The following is a 19245-nucleotide window of genomic DNA, read 5'->3' as shown; positions in this document are numbered from 1 at the left end:
TCGGATATGTGCACTGGCGGAGCTGTAACCAGTGCCACTGAGTCCCGTTACCAATCATTGGCCGGCCGCTGGTGGCCGAGCGGTTCTGGCGCTACAGTCTGGAACCGCGCGACCGCTACGGTCGCAGGTTCGAATCCTGCCTCGGGCATGGGTGTGTGTGTTGTCCTTAGGTTAGTTAGGTTTAAGTAGTTCTAAGTTCTAGGGGACTTATGACCTCAGCAGTTGAGTCTCATAGTGCTCAGAGCCATTTGAACCATTTTGAACCAATCATTGTGACTAAGCGACATATTGAAGACCCGCCGTAAGAAATCCGGTTTTTTGTCATTAAAACTAAAGCAGCAAGGGAAAAAAATAAAACGAAACGTGTAGAGAAGAGGTACCATGCTTGGTCCCTAGACTGAAACCAACAAGCAAAGCCACAAAATCGTCGCAAATATGTTTTGCTTATTTTTACAAGTGAGAATCATTAGAGTGGTGAACGAAACTTTGGGCTTCATAGCAACATGACGGTAAAGTTTTTTCGAGGCTGCCTAATGCAATAGGAGGAGCGTTCAGTAAGTAATGCAACACCTTTTTTCTAGACAATTTCATTTTATGTAGCACTCCAATACATCATATCATTCCCCACTCTTTTGACTACAAGACCATATTTTTAACATAATCTCCGTTCAATGCGACGCCATTAAACCACCTTATTGGGATAAAGGATGGGGCCCCTCCACGCCCACACCAACGTGGTGACCAAACCAAAAGTTCTACTGTTACATCCGTATGAGATGTTAGTTTTCAAATCGTGAGTCACAGGATGCGGGCTGTGATGTTGTCCATGTGTCTGGGTGGGATTACTCATTGACATGGTCCATCAGAAGACAGAAAGTGGACGAAAACGATCGAAGGGTAGCGATTTGCAAGGGCAGAGGTAAAAAAGTGCCAAGGAAAGCGCCAAGGGAAGAAAGCCTCTGCGACAGTAGGACGGGTAGCGGCTTGCTAGCTGCGACAGTTCATGCAAGGTGTGGTTATGTTAGTGCGAGGTATCGTGCATCGTTACCTTCGTCGTTGCGGGTGCTCGTTGTAGGGCTTGCTGCAGCTGCTGCGTCCTTGTAACAATTCAAGGTCGGCAAACATTAGTGGGCGATCGGTCATAGATCAGCTCACAGTGTAGGGGGTGTGTGTGGCTGGTTTGCGTGCTGTGTACAGTGCGGTTTCCCTGCGATTGCCTCGATTGCCAGTTTTTCGGCGGGTCAAGCATCTGGGGTTGCCAGTAGTAGCTGTGTTGCATGGGGTTCGCCAGTGCTGTCGTGTTAGCGTGCTATGACCAGAGATGTTTAGTTTCTTGCTAACACTGTCTTTGGTCTATTATGTTTCCATCTATAGTTGTAGTCGTAGTTACCCAGTGAAAGGATAAACGGGTTACGCGAGTGTCTCGTGTTTCTGTACAGTCGTGTGGAGAGTTTTTGGAATACCTGCAAGATGGTATCTAGCCGATATTCCCGGTGAAGATCCGCGATGCGTGTGTGCCCTTACTGGGAGGCCTACCCGCTCACATGGTACTATTCTATTGGTCGGTGTCAGATCCAACGTCTTGGTGCATGATCCATGTACTGCTTGCACTGGAGTACACCCTCCAGTGGACCAAATAAATGGTTCTCTGTTGCACTTTATGGTATTCTGTTAGGTGGCGTGGTACCCAGTGGGCACATACCTTTGAGTACCCCAACTAGTGGATGAGTGTATCAGCACTACCAACATAGTAGTTCAGTTGAGCAGCGAGGTGTTTGATAGTGGTCCGTCGATTACCTCGAATGAGGAGTCACATCTGTGTGCGGCCGGCTGGTACGTGGGAGATCTCGCCCAACGGCTCATCGTGCTTTTGTTCACTGCCAGGTCTCCGTTGACATTGTGCAACCGCCCACGAACACAAGCGATGCTCTAGTTTTCCGCAAGAAAAAAAAAGCACTCAATGAGAGCTCTCTGCTTGGAATGCACCTCTTTTAAAGGTGCCATTTCCAAAGCAACGTTTAGCGCCGCCACCTATCGCAACTTCATGAATCTATAGCGGATGAAGCGGAAATATTCCACGATCTCCCACAACAAATTCCACATTTTTTTCAACGAAACTGGCCGAGAAAAAATGTGTTGTATTACTTATCGAACGCCCCTCGTAAATCTAATTTAAGGTAGGAGGGAGCGCACTGCCGAAGCAGCTGTGTCATCATAATTGACAAACACCAATTAGACCAGCGAAGTGTTATTGTAATCAAGCGTAATAATCTCAGATAAACCTCCATTTAACCAAAGTGAAATTTAAATGAGAAATGATGATTACCGAACCACGCCATTGTCTTTCATCCACTCTATAGCAGAAGTACTGAAAAGCAACACACACTATCACGCAGTGACGTAGGTCACGCAGTCACACACATCAACAAGCTCGCTCGCAGTAGTTCACAACAGGGCCAGGGAAGCAGCTTGAGGTACACGTTCCAGGCATCCCGGTGCCAAGCACCGACACGACGCAGGAAATCCAGTCGTCCCGCCCAGCGACGGCCGCTCGTGATCCAGTGTGCGGCTGGAGTGAAAGAGCGGTCAGCGGCGGTGGCGGTGGGTGAGCGGCGATTACTGCGCCCCCGCCAAATCCCGCGTTATTGCGGGCCGCGCCATACATAACATTAACAGCGCCGGCGCCTGCGCAGCTGTCCGTCCCCTCTGCTTGGGGGTCGGGCGTTCCCTTCCCTTCCAGCCGAGATCCCCAACTCCGGGTCTGCGCCGTGGGGCAGGTTCGCCACTTCTAGCAGGTCGGCTCCTCGCTTTTTTGTCTCTGTCTTATCTGCTATCAGGCGAGGTCTGCGTCGTAAACGTAAGTCAGCTGGTTGGTTGGAATATCACACTCATACGCTGAGAAAGGTACAATGGTGTCCTGTAAACAGCACCTAGTGGAGTTTGCGCCCAGAAAAAGGTTGAGGAAAAGTATACTATCACCCTCTCCTAACTTCTTCGCAGCTTGCTGTTCTAGTGGAGGAGACCAGGGCTCTAAAGTGATATTTTACGTTATGTTAACTATGGATGAAGATCAGTGGCACTAGTCGAAATTCAATTTTTTTTAATACGAATACAAAGGCTACTGGACAGATGTTTCATTCTTTGAACATCTAAAATCTGAGTGAATCCTTGTTATTAAGCAACTACAAGGGATGTCCGATCATAGTTGCAGGTTACCTCTGTAACAAATTCCAGGGGCAACAAAAATTTAATTTTCAGTGTTTCATATACTCTTAGATGGAAGTGCCCTAAACTGGACCTCCCCCCCTCCCCTCTCAAAGCGGATCCTCTGGTCTCTTGGCTCTGTACTATCCTGAACTCGAGTGGAACCAAGTGTAAACAATAGATGAGGCTTCTGTCACTCTATAGTGGAGAGTAGAACGTACCCGCATCACTTGTTACTTATCATTCGTCATTATACGTTTTCACAATGGAAAACGCTTTTACATTGTCCCGCATTTTTCATTATTTCTCGTCGTAGGTAACGTCAGTTGAGCCTTTCAGCCAATATGTGTTCTTGAGAAATCAGGTTTAAAATTGGTGTTAATGATGAAACCGTTTCACTTAGATGTTTGGCTAGATTTTTTTTTTTTTTTTTTTTTTTTTTTTTACAGGATTTAGGTTATAGTTCTGTAAATTGGGCCCACTTCGGTTACTTAAACTGGACCCGTTACTTTATCAAGTCTGCCGGTATTACTACACACTCTCATTCTCCAGGAACCCTATTACAGATTCCAAGAAGATTGTAGGGAAGTCTGATCAAAAAAAGAGGAGTCCGTGTAAAATGAATAAAGCTACTATGCAGTCTAGGAAAAGAAGACCAGTAAACGGTTTAATGTTCAAAAAACAACTCCTATAAAATTGTCCAGCGTGAATTACGATATACCTGAGGTAGCAGTAAAACGAATCAGAGGAAGACCTACAGCTTTGGGTAGAGATCTTGAAAAAGATGCGGTTAGTATTGTCTCGCTGTGGAAACTTCATTCTCTGGGATTGCGCGTAACACTTTATGAAGAATGACTTCAACAATGGTAGAAAGAAATAATAATGAACACCCTTTCAAAGAGGAAATTGCTGGGAAAAATGAGTTAGTCTTTTTCTTAAACATAACAAAACCAAACTGTTAGTAACATCCTGTAGCAGGTCCCTTGGGTACAGCAAAGAAACTTCAGAGAAATTCTGTAACGTTGTGGAAGCTGTTGTATTATACCTACTTTAAAAGTAGATTATCTTTTCTCTGATTTAATACCTTTCTCCAATTTTTCTTAGTGTTATTTTGATTATTTTTAGGAGCGGTCCGATTTTGGCAACTATTTGTGTAACTCGTTAAGTATAAGTTTTTTGAAAATAACTTTTTTCTCTAATAATTTTTAACTATATTTTCTAACAGTTAACTGTAAATCGTCCATAACAGTATAAACTAAATATTACATGCTTTTAAACCATAATGATTTACTAGTTTCTGTTTTCAAAAAATCAAAAACAAAATGCAAGTCCGGTTATGGGAACTTTAAATATTGATCGAATTTAAAAATCTGAAGTGCTGTGACAGTCTACTCATTAGGAGGTACAACCTTACATTAAAATTTTAATACTGTAACGTAAGTATTAAAGTTCGAAACTGTAAACGTCTTGAGACACCATAACTCACGGCTCCCAAATTACTCAGACTATATTCATCCATTATTTGAGAATGAAAACACTTAGCGACTTCCAATAAATCTTACACCTAATTTCAAACATTTTCGAAACGTTGTTTCTCTGATACCCCGCACAAAATAATGAAAGGGAAAAAATTATCGCTTGCTAGTGTATATATTCTCTGTTCATGCAGCAAAATTTTAGCATCAGACATGACGTTTCAGTTTACTATTTCATTATTACTAATTCTACCTGCAACATAGTTTGCCGACAATATCCACATATGATATTGGGTGTACCTGCAAAATGTAATCTTTGCACGACAGACAGTTCAGCACGTATGACGTCAGAAACACTGAAAAGCGTGGAGAACAATATTTTCTTGAAACGAAACTGCTTTGTACGAGTTCGAAGCTTCAAAGAATCTGGGGTGAGTGTGAGGTTATTAGTAGTACATGTTTAAGAAAATTGCTTCCTTGCTACAGCACTTTATAGGTTCCATATGTAAAACAGTCTTGGTTTGCTTTAGAGCCTCCGTTCCTGCTTATCCACTAAAAACTAAAATCCTGTCTCCTAAGTTTCCGTGATTTAAAATAAATCTGTGACCGTCATTTATAGTTCTTATCACTGGTTGAAGATTAAATTCTTGCCATGATTCTGGTTATTTCTAATTTCCGTTTGTCCTAGTGGTTGGGACACGTGTAATTCGTTACTTACTGTTCCGGCATTTTGGTAACAAAATCGCACTCTCCATTGTGCTGAACACCTAACACTTCGGAATATATTTTACAAATCGAACTCTTCCTTTCGTGCCCTCTTCTTCGCCTGATTCAGAGCCTTATGAAACTGATGCTCGTTTGGTCTTAATCACTTCTGTTTTTGAGCAGCGCCAAATCACAGCACCGTCCACTTTGAATCTGTTTGTGCCATACGAGTAACATCAACAGTGGCCACTTACAACGGATGACCGTTGGTACTGTATGTGCATATCGAACATATACGGTAAGCTCACAAACACTCTAGAAGCACGTACTGAACTCTACAATTTAGAGTGGTGCTAAAGGTGAGCAGTAAAGCGGTCTTCTACAGGCGTTGACAAGAACTTTAGAATTGAGGATGGACCGTGATTCACAGCGGTTTCAGAGGATGAAGACTCTTGGTTTGCAAGTAGTTTTAGTTTTCAGGAATACTGGGTGCAAATGTCAGATTTTTGTATGGACGCAATTTCGCTGGGAGCAGCGTTGCGATGGTTTGATGGGAAGTAAGAACAAAATCCAGTTTTCATTTTTCACATTCCTAAAAAGTGCAAGAAAGGTAGGAGCAAAGTAAGTAACTTACAACTATTTGGAAACACCATAAGTCACTGTACGGTGAAAGGAGGAGTGTGCTTCCTATTTCATTTCCGAAAGAGGAAACTGTCTACATGCCTTGGGAGGGTCCTAATCTCACTCCAAAGCTGGAACAGCACTCCAGAACTTGTCGCACGATTTCCTGTAATGATATACTGCACTTTTGTACAACTGTTCTAACAAATCTAAGTCAAATGTTCACGTTGTCTAGTGCTCATTTTACATTTTATACACTTCTTACAGTTCCTTAGTATTACCTGTAAATAGTCCGCCCGGATAGCTGAGTGGATGCCGGCACGGTAGCTCAGCGTGTTCGGTCAGAGAGCCGGTTGGCCTCTGTAATAAAAAACTGAGTGGAAGTATCAACCACCGAACTTGAACAGGATGTCTTGCGACGTCCGCAACGACCAAACACAACGATCAATAACGAACAAAATGAAAAAAAAAAAGTGGTCAGTGCAACTGACTGTCATGCCAAGGGGCCCAGGTTCGATTCCTGGCTGGGTTGGAGATTTAGTCCACTCAGGGACTGGGTCTTGTGTTGTTTTCGTCATTATCTCATCCTCATCGAAGCGCAAGTCGCCGAAATGGCGTCAACTCCAAAGATCTGCACCAGGCGAATGATTTACCTGACGGGAGGTTCTAGCTCTGATATGAAACTTCCTGGCAGATTAAAACTGATACGAGACGAGATTCTGGCAGAAGTAAAGCTGTGAGTACCGGGCGTGAGTCGTGCTTCGGTGGCTCAGATGGTAGAGCACTTGCCCGCGAAAAGCAAAGGTCCCGAGTTCGAGTCTCGGTCGGGCACACAGTTTTAATCTGCCAGGAAGTTTCATATCAGCACACACTTCGCTGCAGAGTGAAAATTTCATTCGTGACATTTATAGATGTTCTATTGACACCGTATAACATCTAGGGGATACTCGTCTTCACACCATAGACTCTGAAGCAGATCCATGCGACAACATTAGAAATGCGCACTGAGTTCTGGAATTATTTGCGGCAGTGGAGGCATATTTACAAGGTTATTGTCACAGCCTCCTAAAGGGAAATTATAGCTGTCAGATCTGGAGATCCAGGGGATCAAGAGCAGATCGTAGCTCCTTCATGTCCAGAGCGAGCAGTCTAACGGTTTGGAAGATGATTTAAAACGTGCGAGCCGCTATACGTCCAATCCACGTGTATCTTGCTGAAAAATGTAATCCACGGAATCCGCATCAAGCTGTGCTATCAGTCATTGCTCAAGCACGTCCAGGTAAAAGTCCACTGGAATACTTAGCTAAATAAAGAAAAATAGAGTGTGTAAAGTTTGTGCTGGAATCTCACAGAAGACGTAAACTTTCGGTGAGTCAGGTTGAAGTTCAGTTACACACGAATGCTTTCCCCAAATTCGAATGTTATATCGGTTAACAGGAACGCTGCATAGTGCCTCATCGCTAAAAATGAGAACTTTTCACTTTGCGTCACCCTGCACACACCGGCTTCCTATTCGTTGAATTGCGTAACGATCTAAATTTTGAACTTTCTTTTATATTCCTAGTAATTCTTATCCATGCATCGACACGCACTAAACAGTTGTAGCTGTCTCTGGTCACTACAATCATTTCGAATTCTCCTGTGTTCAAAAGATATAACGTGCTAGAGAAGTTCGCTAATAATCCTCTAATCGGATTACACATACGTCAGCGATATTAGTCTGAAATTCCGTGCATCCGCTCTTTTACCATACTTGGAAACAAGATTGACCAACGCTTTTTTTCCAGCCACGCTACGCTGTTCGCTGCAACGAAGCAGGTTTATAATCCTTTCAGTTTCAGTTTCTATCAAGGCACTTGACCAATTTCTTTCATTTGATGGAGAAGTTCATTTTTTATACCCCTCGTCCCACGCACCATTCTCTCATCCTTTACCTTGAGGCTATCCGATTTGTTCAATTCTTTCTTGTCTGGTCAAGACGCTTACAGTGTTGACTTTTAGTATAGTGACACGGGCATTAGCTACTAAGGTGTTTTCCTAAAGTACTCGTGATACACAAAACTTATCGGAAAAAGAAAACCTCGGGAGGCTTAAGTCCTGATTGGAGAAGACCAAGCGAAACAGCACAGTGGTTTATATACTAAATTTGCAGTCGCGAGGAAGGTGGTTGGTACTCTCTAAAATATACCTGAATTGGAATTCTGTGACTTTCCTACATCTAAGTGATATAAACGTGCAATGATAGCTCCTTGCTTTTCTTGTCATGCCGAATGCTCCTAAGACAGCGTCCGTATCTAATATCGTCGAGTCAGAGAGACTAAATTTCAACATTCCTTCCTTTCTAGGAGAGCGGTTACCATTTTTAAGGCTTGAACGTATCCAGTCATTCTTGGTCTTAAGCTCGATTACCCTAAGAACTTTCACAAGATATTTCTACAGTAAAAACGTACACACACACACACACACACACACACACACACACACACACACACACACATTTGTGTCAGTTCCCATGAACAGCCACTAACCGTCTAATCGCTGCTACGAACAATTAATCGCGACAAAACTTAGTCACCCATTACAGAATCTTTCCTTGGTGGAGTATGGAACGAAATCGTCAATAACTTGACTTACTACCGCAAGAACTATCAGACTCGGTATAAGATTGACTCCAAAATGTTGAAATGTGCGTGAAATCTTATGGGACTTAACTGCTAAGGTCATCAGTCCCTAAGCTTACACACTACTTAACCCAAATTATCCTAAGGACAAACACACACACCCATGCCCGAGGGAGGACTCGAACCTCCGCCGGGACCAGCCGCACAGTCTATGACTGCAGAGATTGACGCCACTTACAAACGTCCACATACAAGTTAAACCACGCTGCATATTATTTTTGTTATTATTATTATTTTCACTATTATTATTACTAATATTATTATTTGCTAATAACCTCATAAGGCCTATGTCATTCTCTTTCTGTGGGCTTCCTTTCTCTCTTCAGATTATGTTGTCCCAGTCTTCTCGCTCGGGTTTTCCTCTAGGTCAACTTACCATTCGTGAATTTTTCAGCTTGAAGATTTCGCGGTTTTGGACATCTGGAGAAATTCCTCCCAGTTTCCAACCCAATTCATCGTGTCCATTTTCTCTTTGATCTTGTCGTAAAGAAAATCGACTGTTTGTTTTCTAAGTCAATGAGGCATTACACTGCATCAATAAACTTACACATGTTACTTAATGCAATTTGAGGAATGAATAGCCCCCAATGTCTCGGCACGAAGATGTCAATGTACTTGGCGTGAAAGTGAGACTATAACAGACCAATTCTGATATTAAACGCAAATCACTGACTTACGCGTTACGTTCTGACTACAGTTATACGAGGATACACGAACAGCTAAGCAAAACTTATAAAATAAATTACATGAGCGATCCATAGTCACTCAGGTAACACACGTACAATTTTACAGGAATAACATTCCATTAGGATAGTTGTTCAAAATGTGAAATGCGACAACAGTATTTATGCCAAAGAGTACAGCTCTACATCATCCACTCTCGCACCGCGACGTATTGCCGCATATCAGCGGTTTCGACGACCCCAGCGGGCACACTTACAGTGTCGTAAGCCAGGCTGTCCACAAGAGGTCAGTAGAATTTGTCAACGACTTTCGAAACGGCACTATAATCATCAGCTTGGGGTCCAAAGAGAAAGCGGGGCGCTGACCGGTGTCGTCCACAATGAGTATTATTATTAAGGGATAAGTAAAAGTCACACACGTTCCAACATTGAATCTAGGTAGTCAAATAAGCAACGGAAAAAACACTCTATAATGATCTACGGAACATAATGAATCCCTAAAGCATCCCCGAATAAGATTTGCAAGGCCCTTTCTTATTTTGGTTCAAAATATTTCAGTGAATACGAACCAACAGATTTAAAGTATCTGCATTTGGTTCAATCACGAAACAAGGTGAGTCCGCATTAATTTTACGAAAATGTTAACTTGCCTTTTAAAAAAACCAAATGTCAAATTCCTTTATTGCTAAACAATTTGTATTATGAACGCCACTTTCTTCATGACCAAATTGTGTATATTCGAAACACAGAGACGTTGCACTGATCAGCCAGAACATTATGACCAACTACCTCATTGCCAGTATGTCTACCTTTGGCAGGAAAACAACAGCGACACATCGTGGCAGGGAAGCAATGAGCCCTTGGTTGGTCCCTGGAGGGAGTTAGCCCCACATCTACACGCACAAGTCACCTAATCCTCGTAAATTCAGGGGAGGGGGACGATGATCTCTGACGTCACATCTCAGATGTATTCGATCGGGCTCAGATCTGGCGAGTTGGGGGGAGGGAAATCGCCACTGTGTTTCTCGAACCACTCTATCGCATTCCTGGCCTTGTGACATCACGTATTACCTTGTTGAAAAATGCAACTACCGGCGGAAATCATGATGGTCATGACGAGCACATAAATTTTTCTAGGGAGAATCAGAAGTGGAAACAGTGGTGCACTGTGACGCTTACCCCAGCGTTGTCAGTTTCCAGCGTAGGTAATGGCTGGAGCATGAGGTGTGCTTCAGAAACAGAGGGGACACTAGCGAAGCAGCAAGGTATTCTCCGTTCCTCTACGCTGAATGCATCACTTACCCACCTTCTCAGTTGCACACCACTCTAACTAAAGAAAACACTTCTTCGATCTCGTAATATAATCTTATTCTGGACTTTTGGTTTTAAGAGCGGTGTAATTGTTGAATAGAAAATACGCACAGAAACACGATGCAGGTCCTTGTATTTATCAACGAAGAACAGAGACAAAAATTGTTGTAAATTGAGGTAGGTTAAAAACGAAATTAGAATTTCGCGCTTTGTTTGAGTCAGATTCGTGCGATTTTTTTCGTTTTCTTGGTAAACATGTCTGAAAACTATATGCATTGTGTTAGCCATATCGGATATTTATTCTGCTGTCGTCTGCCGGAAGGCTACATGTATTTAGTAACATCGGTGCTATTATTTACCATAAAAATGGATCAGAGAACTTGTATCAAATTTTGGTACAAGAAGGTAATAAAGAGCACTAAAACTTTAGAAATTTTAAATAGTGGTTTTGGTGATTACCCTGTGTTTAAAATGAGGAATTAGGAGAGGTATAAGCGTTTCGAAGAAGTCCGTGAAGACGTTGAAGATGACATGCGCCCTAGGCAGAGCACGGAACAACAAAAACATGTTCAAATGGCTCTAAGCACTATGGGTTTTAACATCTGAGGTCATCGGTCCCCTAGACTTAGAACTACTTAAACCTAACTAACCTAAGTACATCACACACATCCATGCCCAAGGCATGATTCGAACCTGCGACCGTAGCAGCAGCACGGTTCCGGACTGAAGAGCCTAGAACCGCTCAGTCACAGCGGCCGGCACACGGAAGAACAGACATTCTGCCGAGTGAGATGCAGTAACGGAATAAATCAGGAAGACTGCAGCAAAGCAGACGCAAAATGTTATTATTTCTTGTCAGATGCGCTACATGGTACTCACACGAAACAATGGACACATTACCGAGTGAGATCGTTTTTACTCTTTGTTTTACGTAACGATTGCTGTGAAATGAAAACTGTTATTGGACATCACGTAACGGGGTATTTCGCTAAGGGGAAGCGCGCTGGAACGAGTCCACGGCAACGGAGTTCCGACACTTGGTCGCAGGTGCTCACCCGCGCAGCTTGCGGGGGCGGGAATTGGCTCAGAGCAAACGAACCGCGCCGTCGTTTGCCGGCCTGCCGACCCGAATGTGCTCACATGTCGCGAGATCGAGATAAATGGAACATATTGAGGTTCGCCGAGGTATTTATGTGTTCTTATTTTCCGCCCCTTGTAATCCCCTTATCTGGCCCCCGCGATCTACATAATAATGGTGTGGGGGGCGCACCGCCCTCCCCAGGCCGGGTGTCACTGACTCACCAGATTGCCTCCGGCTGGCGCTGAGCGATGATTTCGCCATTACGGCCTGACGAAGGGTGAAAGTCAACACGTGTCAAATGTTTCGCCGATTAACGGCCTTCTCTTGCGAGGAATGAATTTTTAGATGTCGTGTTTCACTCCGTGGCCGTGAAATGGCATGCGCCGGTAATTTATCGAGGCGGCAAGGACTGCTACTTATGCGCAGCCGCATCCAGAGCCAGAGTGAAATTTTCACTCTACAACGGAGTGTGCGCTGATGTGAAACTTCCTGGCAGATTAAAACTGTGTGCCGGACCGAGACTCGAACTCGAGACCTTTATCTTTCGCGGGCAAGTGCTCTACCGACTTCTTTTTCTTTAAAAAAAAAAATCTCATTTTGTTCGCTTTTGTTCGTTGCATCTGCTCGGGACGGACGTCGTAAGACATCCGTTTAACTCCGTTATTAATCGATTAACTCATTTTTTTTTATTACAGAGGGCAGTTAAACCCTCTGACCGAACACGCTGAGCTACCGTGCCGGCTTAACCGACTGAGCTACCCAAGCACGACTCTCGAGTGCTCCTCACAGCTTCACTTCTATGAAGTCTGGAAGGTAGGAGACGAGATACTTGTGGAAATACAGCCGTGAGGACAGGTCTTGAGTCGTGCTTGGGTAGCGTAGTTTGTAGATCACTTGCGTGCGAAAGGCAAAAATCGTTAGAGTCTCTATCGGGCACAAAGTTTTATTCTGCAAAAAAATTTCATATCAGTGCACACTCCGCTGCAGAGTGGAAATTTCATTCTGCAAAACGTCCCCTAGGCTGTGGCTGAGCAATGTCTCCACTATATCCTTTCTTCAAAGGAGAACTGTGAAGTTTGGAAAGGAGCGGACGAGGTGCTGACTGACATAAAGCTGTGAGGTCGGGTCGTGAGTCGTGCTTGGATAACTCAGTCGGTAGAGCTCTTACCTGTGAAAGGTAAAAGCCCTGAATTCGAGTCTCGATCTGGCACACAGTTTAAATCCGTCAGTAAGTTTCTCTGCCTAGTTAGAGACTGCACCAGGATACTGAAAATTTCGTAATAATACACTCAGTTCTCTTCATACTCTCACTCCAGTCGTACTTTGCACACCAAGACTCACAGACATCGCTCCGTAGCTATCGCCTACTGCTAGCAGCCTCCCTGTACAGATCAATATTATATTTTATTTCGGTCCAGTAATAATGAAGCACATAGGAAATATAAATCTTGGGCACTAGACAGTGACTAACAGTTTCCTCTCGCAGCAAACTTTCGCAGTTACGTGTGAGAATTCAGGTCCGCCTATTTTTCGAACAACCCACAACCACAAGCACCGCCATTTACAATCAGTTAAACCATCCATTGACATAGAAACAAGCACACTTCAGATTCGTGCCTCACAGTTTAAACAGAACACCCATAAACATTATACAAAATTTTTGGAAGCGTCCACTTATTACGCAAATAAACGCAGTCATGGCCCCTGCTAGAGCTTCAAAATCAAACGATGATTATTTCTAGAATTACTACTGAAATAAGTTCAATATTCAATAGCGGATTTAATTTATTGCTATATGATACGTTCATTTTATTTTGTAAAAATCTCACTGTTTCACTATTTCCCGCATATTAGACGAGTTAAATAACTACCTTCACGATTATATGAGGTTAGTGGCTATTGAATCGATAGTAGTAGACATTTATGAAAATGTCTTAGCAATGGAATGTCGGTTGACAATCGACAGCGTGATTGCAGAGATGTGCGTTCGGCAGCTTCCTACCTGAGGCGACTGTTGCAGGATCTCTGGTGCCGACGCTCCGTTGTCTCGCTGATCGCCGGTCCGTCGGAATACACCATAAATAAAACCTTGCTGGTCCAAAAGCAGGGCAAGACAACGCCATTCGAGTTAATTTAACACCAAGAACGCAGATTTCCATAAACGTCAGTAGTCAGCCGGCCAAATATCAACCCCACAGCGCAGTCCGCTTGTTTATTTTTCACTTCACCAAAATTAAACTGTTCAGGAACTAGACACACCTACAGATTTCGGCACAATTTTTAGCATACCAAACCAAACCACAAACAGCTCACTGCTCTAAACGAAGACAGACCGTTTCACCAGTAATATTCAACTTAACTACGAGGGTAATCCCAAAAGTAGGGTCTCCTATTTTTTATAACTACATAGGCCTGTTTATTTCTACAGTTATTTACATCAGCTTACGGCTTGAACATTTAGCTATTTTTCGACATAATCAGCATTTCTGTCGATGCATTTTTGTAGACGCTGTGGCAGTTTTTGTATGCCCATGTCATACCAGCTCGCCACGATGCTGTTCAGAAAGTTATGAACCTCTTTTTTCACCTCTTTGTCGGAGCTGTATCGCTTTCCGGTCAAATGTTCTTTTAACCTAGGGAACAGGTGATAGTCACTGGGCGCCAGGTCAGGACTATAGGTTGGGTAGGTGATTATGTTCCACAGAAACTGTTGCAGGAGACCAACGGTTTGCAGAGCGATGTGTGGGCGAGCGTTGTCATGGAGAATGTGTACGACCTTGCTCAGCATTCCTCTTCTCCAGTTCTGAATTGCCCGTTTGAGATTTTTCAGAGTCTCACAGTACCCGTCAGCGTTAATTGTGGTCCCAGCGATTCAACTCCGACGACGAGGTGAAAGAAGATGTTCATAACTTTCTGAACAGCATAGCGGCGAACTGGTATGACATGGGCATCCAAAAACTGTCACAGCAAAAATGCATCGACAGAAATGGTGATTATGTCGAAAAATAGCTAAATGTTCACGCTGTAAACTGAAGTAAACCATTGTAGAAATAAACAAATGTACTTATAAAACAATAGGAGACCTTAGTTTTCGGATTACCCTCGTAGTAACAGCAGCACAAAATAGTCAACCATCGCTCCTCAGCTGTCTCTTTGGAACATTATTCACAGATATTAATTTTGCTAAAGGGCAGAAGCTTCTAAAATTCAACGAAATTTCGTAATACATTAAATTAACATTACATAATAAATAACAATATTGTTTCTACGTAGTACATTACATTGCCTCTGTGTATATTAAACCACTACAATCCAAGATAACCAACATTAACAGAGAGAAGAAAAAAAAACAAAAAAGAAAAAAATACGTACTCACTTCATTAATGTCTTACAGAAATCTAAACGATTAGCAGTAGTAGATGCACAATACACTAATATAAGCCAAACAATTCCGTTACAAACCAATTCCGACAACAGAATAAAAAATATGAAGACATTACTTTTCAGCAAGTCCTCGTATAAGTGGACGTTTTATCTCGAATCCTTTCGTTCTGTTCATACCTCTATTTCACGGTTTGTTCTGTGTTACTGGCGACTGGTGTGAAGGTTCAAATCTACTTTCCTGATACAAAAAGACCTGTAAGTCTTATGACCACACATTGTTAAATGAAACTTTTGCTTGAATTAGTCACACACTGTGGCGAAGTGGGGTTAAACTCAAAGTCTTTCACCAGGTTATGAGCTCCAAGCTGTGGTAGAAATTTTTACTGTTCGCTCATTCAGCACATATCAAAGTGATAACATCACTTTCGTTTGTTCTGCCTCCTTGTATCAGTTAAGATGTGTACCTTTATTTATTACATCAGCATATCTTTGAACAGCGGCAGTGATAAAAAAAATCGTTCAAATGGCTCTAAGCAGTATGGGACTTAACATCTGAGGTCATCAGTCCCCTAGACTTAGAACTACTCGAACCTAAATAACCTAAGGACATCACACACATCCATGCCCGTAGCAGGATTCGAACCTGTGACCGTAGCAGCAGCACGGTTCCTGACTGAAGCGCCTAGAACCGCTCGGCCACAGCGGCCGGCGGCAGTGATATTCCGAACTGGACTTACGTATCAAACGTACAAATGAAAAAAGAACGAAAGAATGGAAGTAGAAAGGACTATCATACGGAAAACCCTCAAAGCATTTCAATGTGAAATAACCTCTGAATTAAGTTACACACAGTGGCGTTATAGTCGTATAGGATAATTACCTGCCGACCGCTAAATAATTCAGCTTTGTGTAGTCTTGTCTCCTCCAAATGGTCAAAAATGTTCACCTCCTTGAATCTCAACCAGAGAGCGCAATGATTCGATACGGAGATGTCATTAGAATCATTCCTAGTGAATACACTCTAAAGGCGTATCACGAAAAAATTATACGAATGGGACGGAAATCGGTAAACGTGAAGTACATGTACAGCCAAACAAATGATTACAGTTTCCAAAAAGTTGGATGTTTTATTCAAAAGAAAGAGCTTCACAGACTCAGCAAGGCAATAACGCGTTGGTTCTTATGCAAGCAGTTATTCGGCTTGGCACTGGCTGATAGAGTTTTTGGATTTTGAACATCGCGCCAAATTCTTTCCAATTGGAGCGTTAAATTGTCAAAATCCGGAGCTGGTAGGAGGGCCCTGCTCATGATGCTCCAAGCGTTCTCAATTTGGGAGAGATCCGATGACATTGCTGGCCAAGCCATAGTTTGGCAACCACGATGACAAGTAGCAGAGGCTGTCGCCATGAGCAGGCGTGCATTTTCTTGCTGAAATGTAAGCCCAGCGTGGCTTGCAATGGAGGGTAACAAAACGGGGCGCAGAATATCGATGACATACCGCCATGTAGTAAGGCTGCCGCTGACGACAACCAAATGGGTCCTGCTATGAAAATAATTGGCACCCGAGACAATCACACCTGGTTTTCCGGTAGTATCCCACGTCTGTCCAGGGCGCGTCCAGAAACGACTTTGCTGGTCATCTGGACTCAGTTCGAAGCGGGACTCATCTCTGTAGACAATTCTACTCCAGTCAATGAGATTCCAGCTCGACAGCGTTTCAGATGTGCTCCAAGGAGTTCAGATCAGTGACCATGATGTCAACATGAGTTCATTGCCATGCTCTAAAATAACTATAGCATGAATCGGACCTTGTGAGAGGGACAATTATCCTACTAGAAGAAGTCATCGCGAAAAGCGTCAATCATGAAGGAATGTAGGAGATCCACAATAACGTTCACGAACACCGGGTTCTACGAAGACCCCCCACAACGTAATATTTTCCCAGTCGGCCTGCACACGTGCCACGGTGAAGGTTTCTAACAGTGGTTCGCCTGAATGACTGCGTCGGCCAGCGACCTGATGCAGCAAGAGACGTGATTCATCCAGTCGACACATCCTATTGGTGCACGGTGGCCCAATCTCGATCATCCTGCACTCACTAGAATCACAACTAAGATGTCGTTGAGTGAACATGGGAACCTGTAGGGATGGTCTACTGCGGAGCTCCATATTCAACAATGTGTACTGCACAATGTGCTCCGAAACACTTGCGCCACCACTAGCATTATTCTCAGTTGTCTGATCTGCCACATATAGCCACCTACCCTACTTTACAGAGCCGGAAGGCCTGCGACCTCTACGTTCGTGATGAAGCACCTTCCTTCAACTCCTCTGAGGAGGTTGGGAGCTGGTTGGAGTGTGGTAAGGTGTTGAGTTAACAAAACTGCATCTACCTAGACTGTAGTTTATTATCAAAACACAACTGAACATTTTACAATTAGTAAAATACCTAATTTAATAACAGGAGCACCGATGACTACTGAATAAACCAGTAAAGCTCAAGGCTCATCACATCAATAAGTAATTCTTAAAGTGGGTCGGTGTATGCTGATAACCTAAAAAGAAGCAAAGATCGCCACATGCTGGCGGCCAAGAAAAATCTGCTTCCTCTTCTTATCAATATAATTTGAAGTGATAAGCAGTTACAGCAAGAATTGTTAATTGTCAAATGAAGTTTCTCGTTAACAGACAGTTACAGATCAAGAACTGCAATTGATCAAACAAATAACTACACTTAACAAATGTATAAAAGGCTTAAGTCTCAATGATAAACAACACCACAACGAAGTCTTTTAAAGTAATTAAATTTTGCATACAAATTTCATTAAGGAACAAGATGTTTCACCCCTAAAGGCCAGTTTATAGCAACACTGACCAAGCTTAAGAGAACAAAATTTGACTATTCAAAAAACTTCAATAACATTTAAGACAGATACAGTACAACAGAATCAACGACAGGCAGCCCCGAAAACAAGTTTTACAGTGGGCGGAGGTGCTTAAGGATTTATACGAAATTTGGCTAAGAATACAATATGCTTATTGGTAATTATTTTAAGGAACCTTAAACTTACGTCCAAACACGCCTCCATGAGCAGACACGGTATCAGGCTTTTAAACTCAGTGAGTCTTACGCCGCGATGGCTGATCAAAAGCATACTGGGTGCTGCAAGCTACCGTACCAATCTTGTAGCAAAAGCCACCTGTAGAACGTATTGCTTAGAGTCACTTAAGCGGGATTTCGAAGGATTCGGCTATAGTGTCTTACCAAAATAAATACCTTTTTCACTTATGTACCAGGAATTTACAGTACAGAAAATGATCAGATGAAAGCCATAAGACCAACTAAACCATACAATGAGACCGCTTCCCGGGTTCGTTCTTGAACAGACATGGTATTCAGGAATAAACAAGGTATTCAATAATGGCTGTTCTGGCCTGTGACACACACACACACACACACACACACACACACACACACACACACACACACATCAACAGAATTAAACGCTATTATAGTAGAATACAAATCACCAACAAGTAAAACAGGCTGGCCAGCAGTAAATAGGTGATACGCCGCAAAAGCAGCTTATGTAAAATATTTTAGCGGTAAGTGTGGGCTTGTGTACACAAACAGCCAAGCCACACCACACAATAACGTGGTAAGTAGAAACCAAAATCCAAATTACAATCCATGCTCACCACAAATCGTCAATACGTCTCCAGAAAATCGGCTAAACGTAGCCCGAAAGAAAAATACAAACAAGTGCATTTGCTCACAAGAGAATATCGGAGATCCGAAAGAAACTAGGATACCGTGAATCACACCTCAGTTAAGAACAAATTACTGCCCGTTACAGAAAAGGGCTGACCATAAAGTCCACAATATAGGCACGCTACGGTTATCCAAGCAGGCTCCTTCCTCCAGTGGTCGAGTAACTGACAAACACCAACTGGTGAGGTGGCGCCTGTAACACTCCACAGACTTGGCCGCCACCTTCCAGCTGTGTACGACCCAAAGGAGTGCTCATACGTCTTAGATAAAACCGGACCTCCAGCTCTCCACAGTGCTTCCAGCAAACGTCCTCTGCTTGCCGCGACAT

Source organism: Schistocerca piceifrons, chromosome 1, assembly GCF_021461385.2.
Source record: "Schistocerca piceifrons isolate TAMUIC-IGC-003096 chromosome 1, iqSchPice1.1, whole genome shotgun sequence".
NCBI lineage: Eukaryota > Metazoa > Arthropoda > Insecta > Orthoptera > Acrididae > Schistocerca > Schistocerca piceifrons.
This window is presented reverse-complemented; position numbering follows the sequence as displayed.